At 42.3% G+C, this 27,621-nt stretch overlaps 1 protein-coding gene across 2 annotated transcripts in view; it reads left to right on the plus strand.

Annotated features, from left to right (window-relative positions):
* The window catches only part of LOC126399613 (thyroid hormone receptor alpha-B), a 227,492-nt gene that overhangs the window by 13,703 nt on the left and 186,168 nt on the right, over positions 1-27,621 (plus strand). For both annotated transcript variants that reach the window (XM_050059706.1, XM_050059708.1), the window contains exon 2: positions 19,521-19,603. The gene's annotated coding sequence lies outside the window, so the exon portion shown is untranslated. The remainder of the gene's footprint in view (positions 1-19,520; positions 19,604-27,621) is intronic.

The following is a 27,621-nucleotide window of genomic DNA, read 5'->3' on the forward strand; positions in this document are numbered from 1 at the left end:
TAAAACTGCTTAAAGAGCAGATAACATGCAAGAACTGTTCAGGGGTAAGTATCAGTTATAAATAAGTATTCGTGGTTAAAGGTCTGGTGTGTAGGATTTAGTGGCATCTAGCTGTGAGGTTGCAGATTGCAACCACTTGAAACTTTTCCCGTTTGCCAACAGTGTCACAGAACTACAGTGGCAGATGCAAAATGCGTAAGGCCCTATCAAGAGCCAGTGTCTGGTTTGTACGTTCTGAGCTACTGTAGAAACAACATGGCGGACGCTGTAGAAGAGAACTCAGTCTGTATGTAGAGCGGCTCCTTGTTTGGTAACTGAAACACAATGATTCTCATTTTTTAGGTGAACATATAGTCAGGCCCTTTGTCGACCAAAGCGTGATTTTTCCCGGCAGAAAACACCATGTGCTCCTCAAAGGAACTTAACTGGGATGGCTTGAGAGTGCTTCGGGTGCGCAGCATTTTTTTTCTTGTGAGACATTTTGGTTGCATCTGGTTGCTGTGATACAGAATATCCACAGAGGTAAAAATGTTCGTGCAAGGAGGGTCCTTGATCTGGTGAAGTGGCAACCTCTGGTGCTTAAAAATGAAGCTAACACAAAAGTGCCAAAAACTGCACTGGTCCCCAATGACCCCCAATTAAAATGCCCAATTTCACAGCAGAAATTAACATACTTACAGCCTGTTCACTTGGAATGACAGGCTGTCTGCTGATAGCGTCCTCGGCTTCTCAGTCAGATCCACCCCTCGCTCCTCCACAGCCCCAGCCTCTTGCCCAAATATGGTCACTTCTGGCTCCAAACACCCAAAATGGTGATGGCTGAAATGCTAAACTCAAGGCTTCAAAATGGGAGTCCACAAACTTATGGATGACACCACGATAGCTACGTCCATTATTTTACAGTCTATGGCTCTGGCTCCTGATGAAGGAAAGGCTGAAGCACCTAGGTGCGGAGGTCGGACCTGCCAGTTTATGTGGGTTTATTAGAGGAAACATATTAAAATATATACAGTATATTAATAATTCTCATCCATTGTTGTTGTAGTTAAGTACTTGTTAATGTAAGATGTGACGCTTGGGTAAAAAGTGACAGTGACGAGCGCAGTGTTTTACCCAAAATTGAACATTTTTTAAACTCTCGGTGCTGAAAGAAAATGCCAAACAGGCACCACTTACTCGCACACACTCACACTGATGGGAGCAATTTGGGGCTCAGTATCTTGCCTAAGGATACTTTGACTTGCGGACTGGAGGAGCCGCCGATCTTCCGATTAGTGGACAACCTGCTTTACCTCCTGAGACATGCAGGCTAGGGTAATTGGTGACTCTAAATTGGCCGTAGGTGTGAATGTGAGTGTGAATGGTTGTCTGGCTCTATGTGTCAGCCTTGTGATAGTCTGGTGACTTGTCCAGGATGTACCCTTGAGTGCTCAGCGCCTCATCACGTGGCTACCAGTTGTAGCATAGCGTAAATTCCCATTCAAACAATTTTAGAACAATATGCTGGCCTCAGGAAAAAATGCTGAGGCCAAACACAGTTTTGAATGTTCCATTTCTGCCAATATATCCTCTAATCCTTCACAATGGACCTTTAACTGTTTTATAAAGTATTGAAGAAAAGGCTGCTACTTAAATGTCAGTGGTTATTCTTTTCATACCAGGCGCCACATTTGTTATAATCATTTGAATTCTTGCTTTGGAGTGATGTTTTAATGGGCTCAGAGTGTGATTCATGTGAAAGGTGTGTAGTAGATTGTTGAAAGGGAAACTCGTTCTGCTCTATCAAATACTCAAACAAAGGAAAGGGTAACCGCTGATGTACTGGCAGTCTGCCCTTAATAAAAAAGTCAAACATAATTATATCCTCATCAGAAAGGCTAATGCACAAATATATTCTGCTGCTTATGAGCACCTTTTAAAGAAGTAAGAAACTTGAAGTAGTTTGCGAGCCATGTGGGGCATGTAAACAATCGTAAACATAGCAGTATAAGAAGTTCCCTGTCCTACACACAACCTAGATATTGTCGTCCAATTGGAATGCATCATTAATCCAGGGATTTGCTGTGCAGTTTACCTGAGCCAGGTAGTGTGTTTCATCTCTACCTGTTAGTGTTGCTAGCCAAGTAGAGGGATGGAGAGCTGCACACTGGGAGGTCCAGAATGCCAACTTAATGCCAAACACCCTGAGGCTGTGTGTGTGTGTGTGTGTGTACTGTATGCATGAGTGTGTGTGTGCATTTGTCTTTGTAAAAGTATCGAGAGACTCGCTGATCTGGCAGGCGTACACATTCCTCATCTGAGTTGTCTCAACTCCAGCCAATCAACAAACTCCAGCGTACAGGAGACACCAGTGTAGTCAAACTTGATTCAGTTTCTTGGTGTTATTAAAAGTAACATCGCTTTTTTTACACACTTGCATGTGTTGGCATGTGGCACGAGCTGTGTTGTGGGTGTGGATGTGGGTGTGGGTATATACAGGGCTGTTTGTATGTGAGCACTGTATTTCTGCAGTGTCTCCATGTGTTTGCTGTAGAGGACGGGCTCATGTTTCCTTCACCATAGCTGGCCCGGATAGCAGGAAACTCAATAGTCAAAGTGTGAGGCAATCACTCTGTGATTAGTGTACACTGCCGCCCTGCAGTACTGTAGCTTTGGCATGGCAGCACTTGACACAGAAAAATTCAGGGAAGTTGCACGCAGGCTTTGCACACTTGCCACCAACACAGCTGATATGCATGCATTTATGAACATGCATTCGCACCAGCAGAGGCACATGCACACACGTTCATGTTCCTGAGCACATGCAGGCAGCTATTCTTAGTTAAGATGTTATCACTCAAGCTTGTACAGATCACTACCCTGTGAAGAACACATGTTGCATTAGGTACTCTGTGTTTGCACAATGCTATACATAGGGATATACACAAAGGCACTTACAGTTCATTTTTAACCCAGCCGGCTCCCTGTTTGTACAGCTCTGTCTAAACTGTCTCAAGTGAGTGTTTAATGCTGTACCCGACCACTGTTTGACTTTGTTTAAGGCAGGACGACACTGAAGGGAGCAGTAAGTTGCCAACACTCCTGTGTGACTGGAACAGCCTCCTATATCTCAACAGTTGTTTGTCAGTTTGTCATTAATAACAACGAAACATTTTCCACTTATTTCGACTGTAACGTGTAATTTGATGATGTAAAATTATGATTTCATTCTAAAGTTGACAAAATAAAAAGATGATTTTTCAGGCCAAGGAACCCTCAGCTTTGGGAGGGACCCTAATATGTATATTGTAGCCTATAAAATTAAGTCAGCCTTGAGGTAATTCTCTATTTTTGGGGTGTTCTTGCGTTTGTGAATGCCTGTAGCTGCGGAGTCAGCAGCAGTTGTAGCATTGCTAGGTGCACCCTCTGCAGCTTCACCCATAGTCTCTGAGGTGGAGGGTGTTTTAAGTTGGTTTGCTTCAATCAAACTCAAGTTCATTTGCCCCCTAAGTGCGCATCATTTGGGCAGACCTTCTTTGAGAGGTGGTCTTGGTCCGGTGACAAACGAACTCTGATGCGGTTCGTTTGTGGTGAGAACGTGTTCCGAACTCGATCCGAACCAACTGCAGTCGCATCCGGTTTGCCTAAAATGAACAATGACAGCAATATAGTCCACGATGAGCAGCGCTAAAATCAACCTGCGTAGTTGTCCCTCCATTGTGACATTAGAAAGTGTCACATTTATCTTGCAAGTGTACTCTTCTTCAACGTTTCGTTTACTTCCTGGATTTTTCCCACATGGAAATTCTGACCAATCAAGAGCAGCTTTGATCTGGTCTGCTTGTAAATGCTGCTGTGAGAACATGCACCAACTCTAGGCAATTATGCAACTTTGGAACAAAATGAGTCCCTGATTCAGACCAAAGCAAGACAACTCTAGATCTGAAAGCACCCTTAGTGTCTGCCGAAGACCCAGGGACTAGATTAAATGTTGCCCACCCTTGCTAGCCGGTACCAGAATTACTAGTCGATTAAACTTATTACTAAGATACTCAGAGGAAAACAAATGTTGGATCAGCATACAACACATGTGCGCTCTCAGACTCAATGAATGAAACCGCGTGCATGTGACCGGTGCAAGTTCGCAGCTGTCGGCTGATGTACAACGTGGAATTTATGTCCGGGTTTCACACACACACTCACACCGGCTGGATGTCTTCTTGCTTGGCTGAACAAGAGAGGTGTTTTTGGGTGCATGGGAAATTCTGACAAGGCTGGACGTGAGTGTCAGTTTGCATGAGAGAGTTACAGCATGAGAGTGTGTTTTTGAATGGAGATGAGTTGTAGGATAATGTGCAATGTTCACAATGCACGGTGCAAAGTGCCACACATTTTAGCGGCATTTAAAATGCAATTCAGTCCTTGAAAAATGTGATTAACAATTGCAAATGGCTCTTCCAATGTAGGCAGTAGTTTTTCATACAGTGTTTAAAGTTACAGATTCATTTTGCGCAATGTTGACTGTGAGTGAGAGAGTGTTTTCTTACTTTAACACCCGTTTAGACGTCAGGGAAAAGAGTCAGTAGGAGCATCCCTAGTTATAGCAGACTACTGTACTGTTTTGTTGAACTCATAATAGAAGTGGGCGTGCATTTAAACTTTCAAAATACCAATTGTTTATTGTTATCTGATCACATTTATTAATCCCAACCTTCCCACAAACATACGACAGCTGCACAAGATGCATAAGCTATATTTTTTTGTAATCTTATGAATCCAATATGACAATAGATGAAAGCCGTATGTCAGGCCTCTAAGAATGTGAATCACAAAGGTGTGAAAATCCACAGTCAAAATAATCAAATTGGCCTGCGGTGCGTTCATAGAATATTTGGCTGGACGCAGGCCTGGGGTGACTGACGAGGGTTACAAGCTGGCCGGCCCCTGAGAAGAGGCTCCAAGGCTGCTTGTGTTTTCTCAGTCGTGTCCCTGACCCTTGTCCAGGTTGGACGGGCTCCAGCTGGTCCCCAGAGCGAGCTCTCCCTACTTCCACATCTGCAGTCCTCCTCTGTGCCAAGGCAGACAGCGCTGACCCTTCTGACCTTCTATTCGTGTTTATGTGCGAGAGAGAGTGAGAGAGGTATAAACAGATAACATCAGAGTGCGGGGCGAGCATAAAGAGAGAGATGGTACATGGATCATGTGAGTTAATGTATTCTGTGTGTGCCTGTTTGTGTGGGGTATCATGTGAAAGTACATCGTTTACACTCCATTGCCTCCCCTTGTTATTGCTGTATGTGTGCATATATGTGTGTGTGTGTTAGTGTGCTAAGCACGAGTATGTTGGCAGACCCTTATCTGACATGGGGGGATTAGCTGACCGAAGGCAACCCTTGGCCTCCCCTGCTCCCTGCTCGCTGTAGTCCTTCCCCTTGTTTTTCCACAGATTGTCACTTATGCATATCTGCTCTGCTACTGTAAAACCAGACACTGCAGTGGCGCGCTGTACATTAACCTGCAAGGCTCCTGAAGCATACATGAAGATTTAAGAATGATTTTCAAGCCTCAAGGCAGCCATTTGCTTCCTTTTATTTGTATTTCAGTCTGCTGTTAAAGGGTCAGTTCACCCATATTACAAAGTAAACATTTTCGCATGATCAAGCAGTTTGGATTTATTTGTCCATTCTTAAACATTAAAATCATAATCCTTATAATTTTTATGCAATCTCTCTCACTATGCATTCATTGTTTATGGCGGAGTCCGCCATCCGTGCAGGCTCCATATTGCCTTCACACGCACAAGGGATTCACAGGAAACGATGCAGCGTGTAATCCAGCGTTACTGTAATTTGATCTCATGATTCAGCCTCACTGAGCTGTATTAAGTTACTGCTGATGCAAACTGATCATTTCCTACTGATGCTGCTTCACATTAAAAGTGTTCAACTGGCAAAACAGGTGGCTTTTATTGTGAAGCAGTCACAGTCTCAGAACTTTGAGCCTTTTAGCAGCCTGGGGCAGTTTTTTGTTAATATGCTTATGATTGCATATAATTACATTTATGCAGGTCGCTCTCTATGACGGCAGTTTCACACAGTATGAGGAAGTGAGGGACTCTTATTGTGAAGGGAACAGGAAATGTGCTTGTTATTGTGGCCCCTTAAGTGTGTTGTTAATATAGAGGAGCAGTTGAGCCACCTTAGAAGTTGTTTTCTTGGCGGATAACATTTTTCAATGAGTGAGGCTGCTTTTACGTTGCTGAACGTTTTGCGTTTTCTCTATATGCCTCACGTTTTTACAGGAGTGCCCTGAACGCCTCGAGTTGAAAATACTTACTCTGAGCAGAAAAGCGCCTGTCTTTTTTGGCGTCTTTTCCCCCATTGTCCAATTGTATGAAATAGGGCTGCCACTAACGATTATTTTCATTGTCGACTAATCTGTCGATTATTTCTTCGATTAGTCGACTAATCATTTCATCAAAAAATGTGTTAAAATGTTGTTAAATGTCGGTCTGTCTCGCCCAAACCCCAAAATTACATCATCTAATGTCTTGTTTCGTACTCACGCCAAAGGGTTTTAGTTCACTGTCATGGGAGAGTGTGTAAAGCTGCCAATATCTGAACGTAAGAAGCTGCAGTAAGAGTGTTTTGGGTACTTTTATTGTTCTTTTCTATGAAAAATGACTCAAACCGATTAGTCGACTACTAAAATAGTCACCGATTATTTTAATAGTCAATTAGTCATCGATTAGTCGACTAATCGTGGCAGCCCTAGTATGAAATGAGAGGTGGACCTTCTGTGGTGACAACAAGAAGTGAAGATAACATTCATGGAGGACTGGCTGTTGCTGGATACCTAGAAGCTACCCGACTTTACCAAGAAACTAGCTACTAACTGTCTGAACAAATAAAATGTACAGATTTGTGAGTTTACTTAACAGCAAAATGACAGTTAAGACAGCCAGCCTGTGCAGCAAGCCTAAAAGGCGGAGCCTGTGGGTGAGTGGAGCTTGCTGTAGCCGCAGAGCTAGCTGTAGCATCAGTCTGTCAACAAATGAATGAAACGAGAATATTTGCACAGCATTTTCATTTAGGATTTCTTAGTCAAAGAAAAAATCTGCTAAGCCTGCTTGCATGGCGCTAATGTTATTATAACAGAATATTTACTCTTGGTCACAGATGTGCTGCCTGGTTGGGAAGCACTGACTCGTGTGCGGAGTGTCAAGTACATGGCATTTCTGGAATTTAAGCCCATGTTGCTTAAAGATGTTTCAGCAGACTGCACGTGTTTCCAGCCTTACTTAAAATTGTCATTTCACAGACATTTCAAGCAGCACTGTTGTCATCTTTCTTTGTGGAATAAAGCCACAGTTTGCCATCATTGTTTTGCAGTGTGCAACTGTCAGACAAACATGCCTGCATCAATAAAAGGCATTGATAAGCTCGAAGATTATACGATTTCAGTAGATTGGGACAGTTTGGAACTGGTTCTCGACTCCTATCCCTAGTCACCAAATCATCCAGGACTACTATAATCTCAAGGATTATACATATATATATGTAATTATAATGTAATTGTAAGTTTTTAGGTTTTAAATACGTGGAATATAGTTTGTGATGCTCAAGGTGGAGCTACAGTGACACGAACAAATTCAAAAGCAACATCTTTTGGCCTGGAAAATATATAATTGTAATTTAGGTGAACTGCCCCTTTAAAAAAAAAAATTGAGACCTAAGAGGTAACCCATTACAGTAAAGACGTAGTTAAACATGCAGTCAAGCTGTAATCACGGCACACGCCCCATATGCTCCACCATAGAAAACCAAAGATTAATATATAATGTGAAATATGCACCAATGCTACCAGGGGAAATTTGCCCTCATTATTGCATGTAATTGCACTTTAGTTTATCCATCATTGTGAGCTAATGGGACTCAATTTGATTCTTCAGAAACGCCATAAATGTATATTTTTGTCTTTGCATTTAACAACTGTGAACTGATTTTATTATTAGAAATAAGCACCAGTGTGTTTCCAGCGAGTGAATAATTGATTATTGAACCATCTATGTTGGAGCGCAGGCGTCTCATTATGCTGTTGAACACATGCAGTGCACGGGCCCGTCACATAGGGTACACACACGCACACACACACACACACGCACACACTTCCATAAAAGCCCACACACAGAATATAAGATAGATCGTTAACAGTTCAAGCCTTGCGTGGTTTCTTTTCCCGTTCCAGTTATTGCAGTTTGAAACTGTAGATCAGATGCATGTGGGTATTTGTGTTTTGTGTTGCTGTGTGTAGGTTTGGGTCCTGTGGCGCTGCGTTTCATAGAAATGCTGCAGCTCCGATGAATCTGAGTCAGAGAGCTTCTTTACTGTAGATTAGAGGAAGGAAGGAAATTAGAGAGAAAGAAGGAGAGGGAAGAGAGCGCGAACAGAAAATGGGTCAGACATCTGAGAGCCAGGCAGCCCTTTTTTCTGCGATGGGTGTCAAGACATTATTCAATTGCACCTCCTTTTCTTTTTCTTGCTTTTCTCTTTCTCTCGTGCATTTGTTTTTTTCCCTCTCTCCCCACTTTTACCGGCCAAGGAAAAGTGCAAAGAGAGGAGAGAGTTATTATGCTTGGCATGTCTGCAGAGGACAGGCTTTAATTTGGACACAGCCCAGCCGATCAATCTCCACGTTGGCTCAGTTACAGCACCGTGTGTGTGAGAGGGAGTGTGTGTCTGAGGCCTTCTTGTAACAGCTAAGCTTTTAAACTATGCAAACCAGCAGATTGTGCTAAAAGTGAAGCACACTGGATTAATCCTGTGTGGAAATGACTTATTCTATACACAGAGCCGTGGAGGAACAATGAATTGGATTAGACCTGGAATGAGCATTAATGGAATACATCTGTAACAAAGTCAAAATCAAGGAAATAAAGTTCATTCTGTAAAAGGCAGCCTGCGAGGGAGCATCAGCCCGAAATGGAAATGTGGCGTCCAAGTGTGGAGGTCGCACATCTGACATGAGTGATGTTAATGTGTCACGCTGGATACTGTCGTAAGCTGATTTGAAAAGGAGCTCTCTGTCACACAGATGAACACACGTACTCTGATTTACACTTAAGTAACTCGGGCTGATTTGCATAATATGCAAATGCATGGATGTGATTCAGCGGGTGGTTTGGCAAAGTGTCAGTGAGCCTGCAACATTTCCTGTTCGAGGCCTTTCTCTGGCATGGAGAGCACTTACCCCACTTCTGTTAGAACGTCCTAGTTGTGGGCATGACAGCAGCTCTCAGAAAACAGGCTGCGGCCAGGGTCGCCCTCGAATTCATTCAGCAGTGAACCCGACCGCAGCAAGAACATTATGTAGTGAGGGGGAAAAACAATGTAAAATATACTGTTAGTACATTCTTTTGGTGTAAAGACACGAGAGCCTGTAATTTTCTGGATTAATGGATGAATCGTTTTGTCTGTAAAACATCAGAAAATAGTGAAAAATGTTCTAATTTTTCAAAGCTCGTGGTGACATCCATAAATGTACGACCAGATGTCCGAAATCCAAAGATGTTCAGTTTACATCGACTGCGTATACATTCCAAATGACACTGGATTTTTGGGGCCAATGCAAATTCAGATATCAGGGAGTAAATAATCGAAAAACTGATGCGTTGGCTGACTTTACATAGACATTACATATATTCGCTACTCTAGTCCGTCTGTCTTGCTCCAGTGGCCCATTTCTCATCCTGGTTCCTCAACACCTGATGCGAACCTTGTTGACCTGGGCGACATCCGAGTTGTTATGACTCCCGTGTTTGTTGTTTAACTCCTCCTGAGGAAGGCTAGCAGCATTAAGAACCTTGATTATGAATTATCCAAAGCATCTTTTTCTGCATTGAGTTCTGTAAAAAAGAACAGTTTTCATTTTGGTGCATATCAGACAACATATTCACTGATACAGATGTATTGATCTGGCTTTGGTTTACATGCACAAAATATTAAGGTTTTTGCCCTTACGCTGAAAAAGATAATGTTCCTCCTCAGCTGTCTACATGGTTGATTAAAAAGAAAATTCCTCTAATATTCCTGTTTGCATGTTGCAGTGCATACGCCGATAAATGAGCCCTAACATGTTGTTTATCACGTCAAAATATGGAAAATAGAAATGGCCGTCGCTTGTGCAAGAAATTTTCCGAAGTTTTCCACAGGATTTGTTCGACTATGTGAACACATTCTCGTCTCTTTTATTCCTTCAACTACTGTCTTGTAGGAGTGAGATTCACCAGAGGCCCAACAATACGATATTTATCAATACACTTAAGTCACGATACAATATAATTTTTTTTATATTGTGATTTTTTTGATATTCTTAGTATTGGGATAACATATATTTTGATATACTGTGATATATTTCCATTTTTCAACCCTGTCCCCAAAGGAAAACTTTGCCAACATTTGTTTTTTATCTAATAAAATAAAGTTTTCAGTCCATTTATTTCACCTCAGTTTGTTTTACTGCAGCAAAATGTATCGAGTGGCCTGAAAAAGCCCTGGATTTTATCGTTCTAGTTGGGTACCAGATATTTTTTTTCATAATTTGTATTTGCAATATTAATAAATTATATAATACAAAAATAGACACTTGGTATCCAGGTAATGATACAACATTGGCATGCAAAATATTGTGGTACTATGCTGTACCCTGCACCCCTACCTTCTTGAAAAGGTTGGCGTCATGGTATTTATACAACAGTGATATTTACGTATCCAAAAACATGTCAATATCCAAGTCTTTCATGATGTTCAAAAGTAGCCGTGTTTCATCCTCTGACTAAAGATGTGGGATTTTCTCTGGGGCAAGAATCTCTACCCACAGCCTTGCAAACTTCTGGAGAGTTGGTGTATGCACAATGTATCCATGACAACGCACAGAGCCGCTGACTGTAAACAGGCAAAATGCTTTGTAGACGCATATTCCGACTGCGCTGTGTAGTACACGTCCAAAGAATGCTATTAAAACTCAAATACCTCCAGCATATCCCACATGTCTTAGCTGGAAAATGCTGCATTTGGAATAAGGCCTCATTCTGAGTATGCCGTTGTCATGACCCATACCAAGTTAGGAATTTTGTCATATTCTGAATAATAGTGGAGGATAAGTGTGCATGTGAACATACCTAATGATACCAAACAGAAAATCCTTACATTAAAAATGACAAAAATAGTAAATAATAGTGGCTGATTAATTCTCTGTTGATCGACTGATGGATGTGTCGTCTAATTGTTGTGACCCTAAACATGGAAAAAGATGCTAAAAGTGTACGTAAACTAAAGTTTTTTTCCTCTGTATATGATCCTGTTTCATTTTAAACTGGAAGAGCTTGATGTTGTTTATAATATGAAGCTTTTGACAAACAGCTCTGTCCCAAACGTCAGATTTGTCTAACAAGATTAACAATGGCTGCAGTCTAGTTTCGGGAGATGCTGTCATCTTACAAGAGAGATTCTTTTTTTATTGTGGAGATTAAGCATCACAGTCTGCCTACAGAATTTTGGGGAGCGGGACCGACATGCCGATTTGTTAGACATACTCTGTCAAACTCACAGGGGGGAGAGGCTTCATGAAGTATGACGAAGAAATGCATCGAAATACTGAAGGTGAAGTTTTCTCATTCTCGGCTTGATGAAATAAGAGACAGGTATTTACAGGAAATGCGGAGTCTCACTTTTTAAGAGGATGATTGCAGAGCTGAGGAGCAGGCTTATGTGACCATCGTATTTGCCTGAATATGAGACAACCTTTACGTTTTAGACTTATTAAAAGTAAGAGAAGGTGACAATGCATCGTGACCTTTAATAAAAGGCAGCGTTAAAAAGAAAGTGTAGTCAAGTGGTCTTATGAACTCGGCTCAGCATTTCAGAGAGAATCAGCATTCACTGTGGATTCAGCTGTTCGTCCTTGAACACTTTGCTCCTGTAAAAAAATGAAACATATGGTTCGTCCAATAGACCGTAAATCTCACCTTTTGTGTTGCCTGTCCAAGAATGTTTTGAGTGCAGCAAGTAATAGGCGCTCCTTCACTTTTTTTCACTCGCAGACTTCACTGCTGCGTCCGTTAAAGTGGATGGAAAGATTTACTGTGACTGTTGGGCTTTTAAGGCTGTCCTTTAGGGCTCGCCATCTTGTAACGTGACATTTGGTGACATTGTTAAATGTTGGCTGCCGGACAGATGATCTTGTCACCGGTCAGTATCGGCAGTAAAGGTCTGTAGATGCTTCACATTCGTTTACTCTCTTTTGGGACATCCACTGTGGCAGAAAAAGACATTCAATGATGTATCTGCTGACAGGTCAAAGAAACGTTGCATTCTAGCTACATTTTTTCCAAACTGTGCTCTTTTTCTGAGATTTAATATGAAAAAAGATTAATATTGATCTCTTCTTTCTCTTAGATATGGGTGGTATGACACAGCTCATAAAGCAAAAGGGAGGCAATGTAAAACTTGATGTTTTTGGTAAAATAAAATGATTTAACCAAGGAGTTTGGATACGTGATGCAATCAAATTGCAAAAAAAGCACTTGTGGGTGCTGTTCAGTTCAAACAAAAGAGCACTCTTAAAATAAGCTACTAACCTGACCTAAATCAGCGGTTTCCAACTGGTGGGTCACAGGTTCATTCTGGATGGACCGCAAGTGACTTACAAATGTGTCAAGTTTGTAAAAACGATATAGAGCTTTTATTTTGAAGTGCCCTTTCCTGCTGTATAGTGAGTGACTAATGGACAGCTACTTAACCGACTTAGCATGTGGAGCCATTCAGGTGCAGGGGACCACACATCATAATTTCCATACATATAACTAAGGGCTGGGGAATGAATAGAAACCGACATTATCTTGCCCATGTCGGTAACTTCGTTTTTTGTTTTCTTTTGAAATTCTGTGAATACTTTCCCCACTGTGTGTGTGTTCCTGTACTGTCCCCTTAAAAACGTACTACTGGGACAACTCAACTCCGAGCCGACAAAGCATCTCAAGCAGCTTGTACCAAAGAGAAATGCCATGTCCGTCGTTTGGACACTTTTTGTCTTTCGTGAAGACGACATTGAACAGAAAGAAATCAAATGTAATCACTGCAGAAAAACTTCTTTAACGACCAAAGTTAATACCACCAGTGTGTTTCAGCTCTTGGAGCACAATCATGTTACCGAATATGAACAATGGGACTGACAAGCGCCTTGCAACAAGTGCCTCCATAAAGCAGCTCTCATTAACAGCCATTTACAAAGGCTACACAATATGAAAAAGATTCAAGAAAATGTTTTTTTTGTGTGAGTTCCTTAAATTATTTTAAAGTCACAAAGATAAGATAGGCACTCTTTAATCAGAAAAAAATATCCTAGCTTTAATAGTTGAGCATATTTACTGTACAAACCTTGTCAGTGAGGCAGAAAACAAAATAATTGTTCATTAATTGTAATTGAGGTAAAATGCTCAATTAATCATGATATTGATTTGAGGTCATATTGCCCAGCCTTGATATAACTGGAAGAAGGGTCAACACATGGAGTGGGAGTCAGTTCTGGCCATATAAAGGGGGCTGGGGTCAGGGTTAGGTTAGCCTAGCTTAGCATAAAGACCATAGACAGGAAAAGAGTTGCATACCAATACAAATCTTACTACTTTAAACAATGTATGCATCTCATCTGTTGAATCCATACACAAAGAGAAAGAGGGGTTTTCCCTTTGTACTGGTACATTCAGACTGTGGTCAGGTCCATGGTTATAAACAGGCTTCAAGGAGCAGCAAATATTCTTTCTTCTTTGTGGCTGTCTGTTGTGCACTAAAGCACGTCACAAAACCAGAGCGGCATGTTATGCTGTGGACAAAATAATCCAGTGTCTGTGTTGTTGACCAGAGTCTATCTGAGTATCCATCTGTCCTTTTCCTGTGCTCCTGGTCTCAGTGACTGTCAGTGATTACACACCATCATCGCTCCAGGGCAGGAATATTAATGAAAATAGCTCATACTCTGTCCCTAATCTTTTATTTGCGCAAACAAATTACTGAAATAATGATGTTTACTCATGGTATTATTTTTACACCCTTATCAGCGTTGCCACGACAAATGTGTAGCAAAATGTGTACAGTCAATTATTAAAGGTAAAGTGCGGGATGTCATTTGAAACCCCTCCAAAAAAACACTGTTATTAGACCTCATTTTGAGTTATTTTGTTAAATAAAAAAGTTATTAGTTATTTTGTCCAAATATGAGCAGCATGACAAGAAATTCACATGAATGAAAAAGTCAAAAATGCATCAAAGAATAATTAAAATATATTACATATAAAATCTGAAAGTAGTGAAAAATACATGTCAATATTTAACATAATTTTAGGTGACGCCCTTTAAAGGTCTTGTTTTGTCCAACCAATAGTCCAAAACCAAAAAGACTTTGATTTTGAAATTATATGAAGCAGAGAAAACAGAATATTCTCACATTTGAGAAGCTTAAAAAAACTTAAAAATTTACGAACGATTCAGTGATCAGAATCGCTGCCAATTAATATTCTCGTGATTAACTAATTGTTGCTTGAACCCTTTGAAACATGGAGCGACTTCACTCAGACGCCTTTCACAAGTGTTTAAAGCTTTGAACCTTTGGCTAATTAGTGTGAAAGGGTTAAAATAAAAATAGTCTAAAAACCAAAACCCTCAATTTTTAAAGTAAAGGAGATCATGAAGCTGGCGTAAAATCGGATGGCAGCACATGGACACATTTTCATCTGTACCCACAAATGTATTGAGTTTCCGGTGTTACTGTACTGTTGGCTTCTGAGCAGGCCTGAGTCATTACCTCCCTGCAGCACTAACCTGTCTCTCCCCCACCGTCTGATTAAAAGAAGACAGAGTATATACTGTAGTTCAGCTTGAGTGCTGTCAGGTTTAACCCCGACTCCAAGCAGCTGGCCCTCTTATCTGTCCCGCCTGCACGATGCATATTTATCCCTCCCCGGGTGGTTGAGAGTTGGCTTAGCATATGGATTAGCCTCAGAATCAGATGCATGGCCACACTGAGTCTCCACAGCCAGTAATGAAAACAAACAAGCGGTGCTGCTTAAAGAGACCCGAGTACTTCACCTCAGATCTGAGTCATGGAAGAGGTCGTGCCTCGGTCTCTTGGAAGTAATGCTCAAATATTTAACGATATATAACCAGACCTCTGCAGTGCATTCAGTTAAAAATTAAAGGCTCTTCAACAGGCTTCACTGCCTTTGAAAATGTCAGGCAGCATATACTTTGGAAATGATCACAGGTCAGCGATGAGTGCAGCTGGGACGAGTTGTACAATTGTGTTTGCAGAATTTTAATATTTAACTGCATTATTTGAAAGAAAGCTCCACCTGAGGACAGCTCCTGTCTGCTGACTTTGATTTGTGAGACTAAATCTGATATCAAAAGGCCACCGATTCTGCTCTGTCTCTTTTGATAACGCCGCCAACAAGCAGTCACGTTCACGTGCTACAAGGAAGAATTATTTTATTGTCGTCTCAGTGTCTGTATGTGTGCGGCCTGCCAAGTCAGGTGTAAAGGTGAGAATGTCGTGGTGCTACTTGGCTGAATGTCATGAGATAATGATTCAACACATGTGCCAAAGACAGACCGTTATTATGTAATGACTGTGTGTGTATCAATGAATTTATTTTGGTCTCAATCAGAGCTTGAAAGACGAGAAGTTAATGAAATGCATTTTGAAAATGTTTGGCTTGTTCTTACCTGCCGCAAGCATTTGTCACTTCATTAACCACACGCAGGGGTGTGTATCTCTCTCGTTATCCTACAGATAACTAAAATGATAAAGATAAATTTGTAATATGATATTCTGTGACTCAAAAGCCAGTTGTGGGAGTGGCAGTAGCTCAGTTTGTCAGTTCAAGTTCAAGTCCCAGACGGACGAGGCGCTGCAGAGGTGCCCCTGAGCAAGTCACCGAACCCCGTAACTGCACAGGACGCTGTGCTGCAGCGACCCATCATTCTGACATTCCTCCACATATCATGATGTGTGTCTGTGTGTGTAAATCAGGAAAAATAGCAGAATGAAAAAATTAATTCACCCCGAGGGGACGAATAAAGTGCATTTTTTAATTCAACATAATTCAAATACTGAATTAAAAATGCCACAGGAAATTATGTCTTCTGCCTCAGAAACTCTCAAAATCAGAAAAGTTGAATTGCCAAGTAGGTTTGCACACACAATGAATTTATTCCCTAATGATCATAACAGGGCGAAACATAAAAGATATGTAAAAAATATATCTGTTTTTTCAAGTGAAAGAGCCGTGCAGTGTTGTGCACCAATCAGCGATGTGCAAAGTTTGCAGTATGAGGATTAAAGTACAGAGAATATATGTGTGTGTGTTTTTTTTCTAACTCTGTTCCTTGGTCAGTGTCATCTTTCTTTTTTTGTTACTGTTACGGACTCATCAGGTCTGGTGGTTAAGTGCCAACTATGTGATGCTAGTCCTAAGCTGGAGGGTATAGAGAACGTGGGGGACAAGAAAAGAAACAAGCCCTTTTTAGACAGGAATTGTGCAAATTTGCAGGAAAGCCCAATCAGTCTTTTTTCAGCATTGGCAGTATAAAAACAAAATCGGGGAGTGCAGCAAAATGCCACCTGCCTACTTTTGTTTATACAGAATGCGCCTTTTTCGGGGCAATGGGGGGCGTGAGCAAGTAACAAAACGTGTGGCTCAGCGTGTGACGTAAGTCGGCCCGTTCTTCACCGTCCCCATCATCTGATGGTTAATGGCCTCTTCGTTTGCGAGGGCAAGGAGGCAATTCCTTGTCTCCCCAGTTGCTCATCTTCACAGTGTCTGTCAGGTTTGCGTTTCCCTCTTGCTACTAGCTGCTCGCTAATTCCTGCTATCAGCTGTTGCCTGTTTATCCAACGCCAGTGGGTCGCACGTGCGGCGTCATCAACAGCTCCTCCCACAAGTCTTCAACAACCGACTCGGTCTTTTTAAACTAAAAGGGTTCCGCCAATATGACTACCCTACGAGGCGGAAAATTGGGCACCTCGGATCAACTCGCCGATCCAGCTCTGTGTGTCTAAGCGCTCACAGCTTGCCGGTAAAACGGCCCAACATTCGCGGAAAATCCGGCAGTGTAAAAGGGGCTATAGACACAGATGGACTGATTTTCAAGACTAGAAAATGGCTGGAGAATGAGTTAGCTTACAGGGTTAGCAGGTCTGTTAGCAGGCTAGCAGTTAGCATGTCTCTCAGAGAAGGCAGTTGAGTTTATGTTGTTGATGGATCGATCTAGGAATGAACGATATTGGATTTTTTGCAGATATCTAACAACTTATTTTGCCGATAACCGATATCAATATATACACTTTTTTCCCACCTAATCTTACCGAGCATCAGGTCTCGTCTGTCGTCGAAGTGACATCGTATAATGCGTGTATTCTCTTATCGTGACGGCCCACCAGCTGACGGAGACATGACAGTGCTCTTCAGTGTATGTCATATTCATTCATTGCATGTTGGCCGATTGTCATAGTTCATTTTAAAGCCAGTACACTGATACCGATGTCATCGCTCATTCCTAGATGGATCCCCAGACACAACACTTAGATGGTCTTCCACAAGATTCCCACAGCTGGAAAAGTGTGAAGCTGTAGAGGGGCTGGAGTCATACTTGCAAAAACTGGAGCTTTTCTGTGCTGACTCAACTCACAGCATTAAATCAGCTGTCGCGCTCTCACACCCCTGAGCCTTGTCACATCATTAGATAACTCACAGTGACGTCCTTTCATCAACAGACAGCTTAACCACACCTCCTTATTATTCCTCAAGGCAAACCAGTCCTCAATGTCAGGAAAAGGAACAGTTTTTAGTAGCACTGTAACGGCACATAGCTTCTATAATCAGGAGGAGTTAGGGCCCAGCTGGATGTAGCATTAGCTGCTAATGTTAGCATTACTGGCCTTGTGTTGCCTCATCCTCTCAGTCACTCTACTGTCAGCTACAGTAATACCTCGCCTTCTGTCATGCCTAGTGAGGTTTGATGTGCAACTGACTTATTACATTACACGATATTTGAAGACTTCATGCCGCATTGTACGCAGTAGTCTGATATGTCTTCAGCGTGGGAATGTTGTGGGTGTCTTGAAGCAGGTTTTTGATCGGGGATCATAGTGAGACAGCGGGAGAGGAGCAAGTCCCACACACACGGGCACACAGGGAATAACTTGAAAAGATTTTTTGTTGGAAGTTGTATCGATTTATTTCCTAATTTTGTGCAGGATTTGTGTCGGATCTGTCGCTGTGTATCAACGTAGACAAATCTCTCACCCCCCCATCATCGGTTCATCTTTGCACCCCTAACTTGATATTATATTAAATATTTAAAAAATGAAGAGAATGAAATCTATTTTAGTCGCAGCCCTAAACTCATTGTCTTTGTGTCTATTCCTGAATTATGTTTGTTTAAATGTGTGTGTCATGTTCATTTGTGTACACAGCACGTCTGTGTGTTGATGTGTTTATGCGACTGAGTGCAAATGTTTATGTGCGTGAAAACAGATGTGAAGCATTATTCAATTTGCCTCTGCCAGTCACTTTATGTGATCCAATGCAGAGAGTCCAGATTTGGTGCTGTTCAGTGTACGATGATTGAATGTGATGCACAAAAGTTGAATGCAATTCAGCTGAGCAGTAGTTGCATCAAGGCCGCGGCTATTATGTGGATTTCTGAGGTAAAGTTTCTGCACAGGTATGCAGAGCTCGCACGCGTTCTCTCTTAACAACAGTGCACTTGACAGTGACAACTGCACATTCGCACATTCACGGGTGCAGCTCTCAACTTCACCTTGATGATGTGTGTTGAGGCGTGACCACTAATTATTCCTGTTTGCTGCCAGGATTGTGACATCTTGAGTTGAAGTATAAATGCTAATGAAACCTGGTTAATGTTACCTGAAGCCTTTCTTTTATTGAAGTAGTATCACGGGCGTAAATAATGGGCCTTGTTGCATGAGGAGTAAGGCAGCCAAAGAGATGATTAATACCTGCCCCATCAATGCATTCCTGTGTACTCCTGGCTCTTTGAAAGTCTAGCAAGGTTCATACTATAAACTTCCTTTGATTCCTCTGGCCAGCCTAAGCCTTAAGTTAGACACTTCATTTGGCTAAAGGATTAGACTACTAAGCCTTTTAGTGGTAAGCTGGTCACATGAAAATCTAACATCGGTTTGCATAGACTAGGAAACCTTGCACCTCCTTCGGGGATTTTCCTCTGTTGAACTCTGAGACTCCTCCCATGTCATCCCTGACTTGGCAGTACATGCATGCATCAGTGGCCATGTGGATTTCCTTGTGCAGAGCTATGGCTATGTGTAGGATTTGGCTAACTCCTGTCTCGCAGGATCTTTCCGTAAGCCTTTTCACTCCCTGGAGTGTTTGGCCTGGTGGATTTTTTTTCTCCTGTTGGCACAGATATGAAGGAGTCACAGATTGTGTATTCTGATTACAGAGTTCCCTGAGAGCTACGTGGGGATGAAAGCTGGGATGAAATGTAAAGAAACAGTGCTGAAGTGAAGACAACTGACCACAAAGGTAAGAAATATTTTCATAGCTTTTTTTTTTTTTTTTGCACACCTCTGGAGGCCGACATATGTTCTGCCAAGTCACTTAATATTCCCGTCTCAGCACATAATTAACTGTGAACCTACATCAGTGGGATCCGCGAGTGTATAGTTACGCTGATAGTGTCACTGAGTCAAAAGGCTGGTGGGGAGGTGGGGCTGGTTTTATTTTTCCATGCTGGAACACAGTGTCTCATTTCCACAGGTGCAGATATCAGATCCTGTATGTATAGTACATCTGAGCTGCACAGCACATATGTGTGACGCCCCTCCCACTGTCTTGGAGGCTGTCCCGGCTGACCTCATCAGACAGTTGGCTGACATGGGAGGGTCATCACCTGACTAGGCTCACCTGGGTTCTGTAGGATTATAAAAGCTAGGCCATGTGTTCATTCTGTCTCTCCCTTCCTACAGCTAACATCCATCATTGTCTGCTGGGTTTGCACCTGCAGCACCTCCACAGCACACATGCCACACATCCATGCATTGATATCGCTCATCTACACACTCAACTGCTCAGGACAGTTCACCCCAAAATCAAAAATGTGTGTTTCTTCTCTCATCTGCAGTGCTGTTTATCAGTCTAGATTGTTTTGGTGTGAGTTGCTGAGTGTTGGAGCCATTGGCTGCAGAGGTGTCTGCCTTTTCGCCAGTATAATGGAACTAAATGGCACTCAGCTTGTGGTGCTCAGAGTACCAATAAAACTCAACAGCAGTGTCTTTGTCCAGAAATCATGACCTGTTACTCAAGATAATCCACAGACCTTGTTGTAAGGAACTATTTTCTTTCCGTACCCACTAACTCTATCTGTGCAGAAGGAAGTGTGCATCTACTCATGGACGAGAGGCTCGAGTCGGAAACATTAAAGGAATACTTATTTACGTATTAAAACAAATTTGGTAGTATGTATAAATGAGTTGCGGTAAACTTCCCTCCATCTAACCAGTGCCTAAATACCCCACCCCACCCCAAAAATAAACTCCACCGAACTGATGCAAAACATGTCAGTCGGCAGTTTCCCAGGCTCTCCTGAGCTGTTGCTCAAACTACAGGCTTTACTTTCGCATTTCCGTATTGCCCACCACCCATGACGCCACCTCTGATACAAAGAATATTGAAGCAAATCAAGAGACAGAACTGCCCTTCTTTCTCTTAAACCCAGAACAAAATCCAATCAAACTGTAAAACCAGGCAGTGCTGATCAAATATAAATCATGATTACGTAACTGCACTGCGTATTTCTCGCCTCAAATGTTTTCAGAAACATATTTTAGTGCCGTGTTTAGCTGTCACCACGAGAGTTTGTGAATAGGAAGTGGCTGCCATACTGTATCTTGCTCAACAAAAACAAGTTAAAAAAAATAAATAAATAAATAAAGCAAACTGACACCAAACGGTAAATCTAAGCAGCACAAATTAAGTATAAACAAAGGTTCTGTTAGCGAGTTATATTTTTCACCTCGAATGTTTCCTGAAACATGTTTTAGCTTTGTGTTTAACTGTATAGTGAGATTACTTGCCAGCTGGTCGCCATTCTCTCAAGCAGACAATTTCACCTTATGTCACCCAGCATCAGGAGCATATATTGATCTGGTGCAGCGCAGTGCATTCTGGTAGTTGTAGGTTTCTCCCTCTTGAGCAAAAGCATCCATTTTCTGATTTCTCTGGTTCTGTGGTACCAATTTCAAAAGTATTTCCATTTTTCTACTGTGTAGACATCCTAGTTTTATTAAAAGACCATCTTCACAGCAGTGAAATACTTCTTGAATGATGTCCTCCTCGCCTTAGCTAGCTCAGTCGTGCTAGGTGAGTTATCAGTATGCACACTTCCTTCTGCACAGTGATCGTTTAGTAGAGAGAAAAAAGTTCCTACAAGAATGAAGCTGCCTTCAAAGTGTTCTGTGGATTATCTTGAGTAACCGGGTCATGCTTTCTGGAAAGGGACATTACTGCTGAGTTTTTCAGATGCACCACAAGCGTCTAGTTTCATTATATTGGAGAGAAGGCAGACAAGTCTACGGTCAATACCTCCAACAATTGATAAAAGACACTACGGGGAAGAGGAAAAATCTGTATTTTTGATTTTGGGGTAAACTGTCCTTCAAGAAAGTGTTTAAAGTAAATTTCTTACGTGGACTCCCTCCATGTCACATTCCCGGAGCCAGTTTGTCCACATATGTTCAGCTCACTGACACGTTCATCAGCTTCCTGTGCTTTTTGCCTGTCAGGACTTAACTGGAGAATGATTTAATCCAAATTCCAAAAGGCTGCAGCTTTCTGTTCTGAGAGCTTCTCCTCATCTGTCCAGATGAGATGTTTGAGCACGGCGTTCTCTCGGCTACCTGCGCAGCACGAGGGTGTCACATATAGACAGCAGGTTTATGTGTTGTGCCAGCATTCATTTACAAATCAAATTGTATGTCAGAAAACTTTGCATTTTCTCATACTCTCAGTCATGCTCACATACCCTTTTGAATATGGATTATTAGACGCATTACACTTTAGATATTCTCTAAAATAACAATCTATGTTGTTATAATCTCTGAACCCTCTGTCACTGTTGTGCAGCAGCGATAAACATGTCCACATCCTGCATTTTTTTGTTGAGTGCTGAGGAATGACTTGGAGCTGACAAAGCAGTAAATGGACACTGTGGAATCAGCCTGGTGCTGCAACAGATTTTTTTTTTTTTGGGCCAGTTTTTCTCTACATCTGCTGGCGGCAGGCCACTGTAGCATTGCACACTTCACAGACCCCGAGCTGCAGCAGTCAGCGCTCTTCCTGAAGAGCGTTGTCTTGCACAGTGTTGAACTTGCACTTTTCCCTTTCGCCACTGCCGCTATCCAGAGGCTACCATGCTGTGTGCCAGTGACAAATCACACCTCTGCTTCACAGCAGCGCTCATGTTGACTTATGATCCCTTTCATTTTGCATTTTCATGATAGATATGTGTACTCAAGGCCAAGCGCTGTACTGTGCATCGATAGGTGTGCAGCAGGTTAAAGCACTTGTTAGTGGGGTTTGATAGCAGTTTCTTGAATCTGCAGTTTTGAATTAGTTTTAAAAACTCAAACGATAGAATTGAGATCACTAATTGTCTTTTGTTGGCTGAGAAAGCAGAAGTAGTTAATTTATGTTCACAAGCTGCATCTGCAACCTGAACGTGAGATGAACAGCATATAAAATGTTGACTGAACACAAATCAAATGCATTGACATGTAGACATATTGAAGTAGCAGGTGACGCCTACTGAGTTTTGCATGCCTTATTTTTATGAGCTACTTGCTCCAAATGTGGGAAGTCCCAAGTCAGAGCCAATAAGTTGATAAGCTTAAATTATTGATGTATGACACAAATGAAAGTTTAACTGGGAGGTTGCTGAGCAGGGAGTGCAGAGCGGGGTTTTTTAAAAGTTGGAGCTTCGCCTTATCTCTCGCTCCATCCCCATCCAATTCTGCGCTGGTACAGCTCACACCATGCTTTGAAGCATGCCCGATTCAGAATGCATCTGTGTATGGCAGGCACACAGTTGCCTTTCAAAAAATTGGCTGCTGCGTGCTCGACAAAGGACTTCACACAGTAATTTCAGGAGGAAACTGAGCGAGCTGGTGAGCGATATTGCATGGAGCAGCTTTGAGCGAGGGGAACGAACAGAGTGTAAATTCTCACCTTTCCGCCCTGCTCACATGCTCTGGTTCCTACAACAGAAAATTGACGTGCCACAATAAGCCAGATTGTTTTACCAGAGAAGACTTGTTGAACCGCAAAGACACACAGTTCACTCCCGATTTTAGACATTGGAAAGTGGTGCTTTGTTCTCTTTTGGCAGGGTGCTGACTCCGGCTCGCAGAGAGAGCCAAGTTTTATTTTGGCCTTTGGCAAGTGACTTTGGACTTGAACATGTTTCTCCCTGCTGCACATATGTGAATGTGAACGGGTGTTCTTCGGCATTCAAGTGCCTGTGTCTTGTGTCACGTAAATGTGAGGGTTTTTTTTTCCTGCTTCGAATCTACCTCCCTGCAGGAAGTTGGATCAACAACAGTTGGTTTGAGGCTCAGGTCCTCACCACATGTTGAGGAGATGTTGAGTAAGATTTGTGTATCTGTGTGCGCACTGGTTGCACTTCAGCCTTCGACTACCTATAACATCCTTCTCTGTGCAGAGATGGTGATGTGTATCTTTGCAGAACACAGCATTAAAGGAATACTTCACCCCCAGTCAGTCACTCACACAGTGTTGCGTTGAATTCGCAAAGAAAGTATTTTTCTGTCATACCTCCATACCCATACCATATGACAAGTAAAACTTATCTATGCACTCTTCAAAGCCAGACTCCATGGACAAAAGCAGCAATGTTACTTCGCTGAACACAGGAGCTGCTGGTCTACCGCTGCCTTGATCAGTTATGTCCAAAATACATGGGACACAGGCACAGTGTCACGCGTCAGCTGCAGCGTGCCCGCAGCAGAAAGTGACCATACAATCAACTGTAGCTACGTTGAACACTGACGCCACGCTGCTCAACTCTATATTCGGCGGTTGGTCCGTTTTTCCCCATCTGCTCGAGGCTTCACAGCCCTCACACAAGTTTAAAAATGATAAAAATGAGCACCTCATTGTATCAGAGGCAGTGCAGCACAGCAACCCTGTGTCTGTTCTTACATTTCACATTAAATTAAATCAATCAAATCAATGCATCCTGTTGTTAAAGCAATCCACTTAATTAATTCAGTGCCATTTAATAATAAAGCCTGTGCGCTTCCAAACCCTGTGTAAACAACTGCATTATCACTTGGCAAAACTCGATACACACACAGTGAAGCTTGCAGCAACCACAAGCTGCAGAGATGGAGTCAGTGTAGCAGGTATGAAACCCTGCGAGACAGGCCGCATCTGTGCTCCATGTATTTCAGCTGTCAGTTAGTGTGTGTTAATGCGTGACTCTGGTGTTTTAAAGGGTCAGTTCAGATTCACCAAAGTCACCCAGTGACACTAATGACCGATCGAGGCAGTGGTTGATCAGCAACTCCTGTTTTCAGGAAGTTAAATGACGTTTTCGACTTCAATTCATCAAGAATTTTCTCAGGTTTTGGATTGTTTGTTCACTGAGGCATGTAAGGAAAGTAATTGTGCAGGTGTGGGTGAGTAATTGATACACAAATGGTCCTTTTTGAGGGGTGAAGTATTCCTTTAACTTTAATTAGCTGAGCTGAAATCGCTAGAATCTGCTGCCATTTGTAAGCGACAGTCAGCACTGACTAAACATGAATGCTTTGTACATTGGTCTTTGCTGATAAAGATACAGAACACAACCTCACTCCACTTACAGTAGACTCTATTTTCTGTTATGATGTGCAGCGCAACTTCACATCAGCAATTAGTCCACCTTTTTAAGGGCCTAGTACATGAATCAAAACAAAGCGGCTGCTGTCAGAAGGATGAGAGGTGAGCACGGACGCTGCACCGGCACACACATCCCGCCCTCGTGTTTCTCAGGTGGCGGAGAGAACGAGCTGAACCACTCCCTGCCCATCTGTCATGCCCATCAGGAGAATCGCTTTCCCACTCTGGCACACACACACACACACACACACAAACGAGTACACACACCCCCCACCTGGGCACACATTCACAGACACAAATACAAACATGCACACACATAATCAAATGGACAAATATGTACAAACATCCACATGCACACAGACAAATACAAACACACACAGAGTCTAAATACATCTGAATTCATACACAGATAATCTCTGAGCTCTGCTGACATTTATCTCCAACCAGGGAGTGCTGGGGATCCGTAAAGCAGGATGGGCAAACTGTGTGTGGGCTCAGAGCCAGCGGTTGAATTACTTTTATTCTCCGACAGTGTGACTCACCACCTGGTTGGGTAATCCCAGCGCACGCTTTTGGACAGCTCCCGTACTAAACCTCAATTTCAATTTGAGTGAATTGAATTTCTCAGATGGCCATTCAAGCCCTGCCTGGCACTAACCGGAAGAAGTAAGCTTTATGACCGTTAATGCTGTGCAGAAGAGAGACACAATGACATTTAGAATGAAACCATTACAGTCAGACGGATGTGCGTGCAAGCTGTCGCTACATAAATACTGTTTCCTTTTCGGTTAGTGACATTTGAATAAGCATTTTTTCCTCAGTAATCAATAAACTAACTTAATAACCTGCCTTGAGGCTCTGAGATGTCTAGACAGAATATCGTTTTTATTCTGCAAAGAAGCCGGGGATTAATTTAAAAAGACAATTACAAGCCGTGCTGCTAAATGACATTTCCAGGAACTGAGGAAACAATAACAGAATGATGACTCTGTTTAATACCAGCTTGAATGCGTTCGTCTTTGTGCGGTTTAATTTGTCTTTGTGTTAATACTGTGATAGGTGGCTTTACCTGCGCTGTAACCAGAAGGCTTGGCTGGGTCGCAGAGTGGCGGTGGAGGCGTGATGATGCAACGTGTCGGGGCTTTTTGTTGCGAGGGCTCTCTGCTTTCCGCCATATGGTTTTATTGTTGTGCAGGATAAACAAGGTGCAGCTGCAATATTAGGTTGCAGCATCGTAGAGATAGAGTGGGTGGTATTTTATGAAACTGTGCGGTTTCTTGGACAGCTCTCTCATTCACTGAAAGGAAGTGGTTTTTGCCTCCTCTCAGCAAAGCTGAAAATGTTCCTCTTTTGCAGCTCTGTGTTGATACTGTAATTTCATTCATTCTTATGCGATCCTCTGTATTAAAGACAGACTCTGTGTTTGGGGTCAGGCGGTTTATTGTAAACCACAGTCGGCGGAGAATAGAGAGTGCTGGTGGTGATGATTGCTTACCTCTCAGGGATGTGTCTGTGTTTTTAACTGGAGTTGATCGGTGCTACAGTGCAGAGTGCTAAGGTGAAGCAAAAGACTATATGATGTCTCCAAAAGCCAGATGTGTTTAGATTGTCTGTCTTTCATATTACATTTGTATAATACCTTGATACCTTGTTTGTACTGCAACTTGCTTGTACTGAGAGTAATCCACATCTAAAGCAGTGTTCCTACGCAACCTGGACCACCTGGAAGTTTAGAGACTAGTTTTCTAATCATGGAAACACCTGGACGTTGCACCGCTCCTTTCTAGTCTTCCGACCACCACTTGCGCTACGAATCACATTCACCCATCCACCCGAGGCTACCGTACAAGGTGCTGACACACTGATGGAGCAGCCATTGTGAGCAATATGGGATTCAGTATTTTGCTCAAGGATACTCTGACATGCAGACTGGAGGAGCCGGGGATTGAACTGTTGATCTTTCAATCAGTATATTCTGGAATAAACTATGTTGTTCTGGATAACTTTACCTACCTGCGTAAACCTAGGTGCATATTTTGTTTGAAAATGATTGTATGTAGCATAAGCTGTGTATGATCAGCAACATTTGACACTTCAAAGCGCCCCCTTTTGTATGTCTGTTTACACCAGACATGAAGTTGAGCGGAATTGCAGCAATCTTTTCGGCAACGAGTCTGTTTTTCCGGAAGCCCACTGGAAATTAGTTAACATTACTCAGCTAGCTAGCAGGCTAACGTTATGCTTACGGGTTTTCATTTGGTTTTGGCCCCCCCATCTCAACTCCTGGAGTCATCAAACTGTAAATGGACTTCCAACCACTCAGTGTGCTTCCACACTACATCTTACTTTCACCCATTCACACATGCAGTCATAGCTACCATACAAGGTGCCACCTGCCTCTTAGTTTAGACACTTACACACACTGACATTTGGTGTTCAGTATCTTACATCTTATCTAATATTTGATCAAGATTTGTCTTTTAATTCTCATTTAAAACAAACCTCACGGACTGCATTTTTTCATCTGCGTAATATTGCGAAAATTAGGCCTATCCTGACCCGAAAAGATGCAGAAAAATTGGTCCACGCTTTTGTTACCTCTAGGCTGGATTACTGTAACTCTCTATTATCAGGTAGCTCTAGTA

Source organism: Epinephelus moara, chromosome 13 (assembly GCF_006386435.1).
Source record: "Epinephelus moara isolate mb chromosome 13, YSFRI_EMoa_1.0, whole genome shotgun sequence".
NCBI classification, from domain to species: Eukaryota; Metazoa; Chordata; class Actinopteri; order Perciformes; family Serranidae; genus Epinephelus; species Epinephelus moara.